Source organism: Brassica napus, chromosome C3 (assembly GCF_020379485.1).
Source record: "Brassica napus cultivar Da-Ae chromosome C3, Da-Ae, whole genome shotgun sequence".
NCBI classification, from domain to species: domain Eukaryota; kingdom Viridiplantae; phylum Streptophyta; class Magnoliopsida; order Brassicales; family Brassicaceae; genus Brassica; species Brassica napus.
Window position 1 is genome coordinate 35,793,005 of NC_063446.1, and position 2,811 is coordinate 35,795,815.

General features: G+C 37.5%; 1 pseudogene; it reads right to left on the reverse strand.

Annotated features, from left to right (window-relative positions):
- Positions 1-205: 205 nt before the first annotated feature.
- Positions 206-2,507, reverse strand: LOC125583042 (annotated as a pseudogene).
- Between the last annotated feature and the right edge of the window lie 304 nt (positions 2,508-2,811).

The following is a 2,811-nucleotide window of genomic DNA, read 5'->3' on the forward strand; positions in this document are numbered from 1 at the left end:
TGTCCCAATTGGGTTTTCCTGGTAAGGTTTTAATGAGACAACATTAAAGCACATTACAAGCTCTAAATGGTTATGGCATCCAAGGGGGAGTGTTATGAACCAGATTGTGGATGGCTCATAACTAAGAGATTATGATTTATAATCTTTCCATTTATCTATGACGGTGTAATCTCCTATATAAAGAACCTATATGTTATGAATAAAGATAGACTTTTCCATTACTTTTATAAGAGTTCTCTATTTTATTGAAAATTTGGTATCAGGAATTTCTACCCGATTAGTTTCTCTCCATGCTCCATCCCATGCAGTATTCTCCTAGTCCTATGACCAATGCCGTCCCATAATTTGGGGTGGCCTAAAGCACAAAAAAAAATTGTGTGGCCTATTATATAAATACCAACAATATATAGCAATACACTAACATCAAGTACAAAAGTGTAAAAAGTAATCAAATGGTTAAAATAAAAACTATATTGGACAAAAGGGGGATCGGTATCCTAACTCAATTCAAACTTGTTAACGATTAGACCTAGCTAATATTTGGTGATATGTGGCCTTAATTTTTCTTCTATATATTGTGGCCTAAAACATATGCTTTACTTGCCTTATGGCAGGGACGGCCTGCGTATGACTCAGGTTCTTTTGAAATTCTCAGTTAACATTTGAACCCTGACTTTCTTTACTGTGACGACTATTGTTCACGTAACACTTTCAACCAGAATCATCTCGACCTTGCTGTTTCTTAAGATTTTACTTTTCTATCAGCAGCTCCTGACGATAGATCAAATACTTCTTGTATCATAACAAACAAAAATTCTTACCCTCGACTTGTTTTCCAGATTCAAGAACACACCCACCAAAAGTTTAACCTAACTCATCATAACCTAACTCAGCTGGATTCTTGCTTCTATGATTATTTGATAGTTCTTCATCTCTTTTTCTTCATGGAGTATCTCAAGAATAATGGATTTAAGTGTTTAAAAATGCTTTGTTTGTTTGTTTCTCCGCAACAATTCTTGTAGATCATGTTCCTTAGGCCATATTTTCATTGATGCTTTACATATATATATATATAGAGGAACTATTGAAATTGCCTTGGTTGATTTGGATTTGTGTAATTAAAGGATTGGTTAGTTCTGTGATGTTTGCTTCACAATCATACGTACAACTAACTTTAACAAGTGGTCTACAAGACAAACAATTGAAATCGTTTATATTATCTATTTATCTAACGCGAAAAGCGTAACTACTAACATAAACCTATGAAACAAAGAGCCGAACTATGTCGATTAAATAAAAGAAACGAAAACGAATTATATAAAAGGCGGGAATGTATCACAAGCTAAAATACCAAAGAGATTCCTCTCATTCTAAGAAAAAAAGCTTTCCACTCCTAATCGTCGAAGATAGTCGTCGTAGGCTCGTCGCTGAGTAGTAAACTAGGTTTCTTCTCCCCCATATTAGCTCAACAAGTGCCACAGTAGCCTTGACCGCCACAACGACCACCTCTAAAGCGACCACCAACAAGAAGACCACGGCCACGACCACCGGAAAAACGACCATAACTGTCATAACTGTCCTGACCGTAATCACCAGGAAAACGCCAAAAACGGTCGTAATTCTCCCGACCATCATCGAAGAAGCGACAAAAAGGGTCAACGGTCTCCTGGCCACGACCAGGCCCAAAGGAAAAAATATCAAAACGCTCATCACCCTCTTGACCACGACCACGGCCACCGAAAAGACCAAAACGCTTATCACTAGCTTGCCCACGACCACGACCACCGAAAAGACCAAAACGGTCATCATTATACTTTTCGTCAGATTTCTCGGCAACATGATCACCCGAGCCCTCCTCTTTAGGAATCTTTGTATTTGCTCTAGACTTTTTCTGGAACGGTTCCTCATCAGAAGATGATTCATCTATAGACATATTCTTTGCCTCGGCTTTCGCAGAGGAAGTTTTAAAAGTTGCAGCAGCTTTATTATTTAAACTAATCGATGCGAACAACAAATCCACCTTTTCTTCCATCTTTTGAAGACGACAATCCATCGTTTCTTCGATCTTCAGAAGATGATCAGCCATACCTTGCAATATTTCCATCACATCAGATATTTTCTCATCATTCGTATCGTTCTTATGTTTCTCTACGTCATCTTTATGTTTCTCTACGTCATCTTTCGGCTCTCTAACTTCCTCTAGATGTGTTGTGGCCTTAATCACAACAGGAGCTGCTTCAGCTGTGGTAGCGGATTTATTGTCCACGGAGAAGAAGGGAAGAAAGCGTCTAGGTTAATGAGAAAAGGTGAAGAACGCTGATTTATTATGATATTACAATTATGAGAAAGATTACATAGAAGATTCGACAACCGACAATACTACCTGCTTTATGAGGATCTACACCTAACTGTATCACCTGAGCCATCCTACGAAGACCTACGCCTGGCCGGATTTTACTTGCACCATGTTGAACATCCCTTGTAAGTCTTTCTTCCATAGTCTCCATAATTGTTTAATAAATCGATTTCTCCGGAAATTGAAACCTAAACCTCCTATAATGCGCAATCTGCAAGAAATTGCATAGTCTGGGATTTGAACCCCAGACCTGGATGTAGAAGCCTTTAAACCTTATCCACTAGGCTACGGTGCTTCCACATTTCAAAATTACAGTCTATTGATATCATATTTTTATATATATTTTTTATCATACTTTGGTTAATTACTACAAACTAGTTGATCATCCGCACATTATGCGGATTAATATATATATATATATACCAACCAGTTTTTAACTATAATGTTTATTTTAT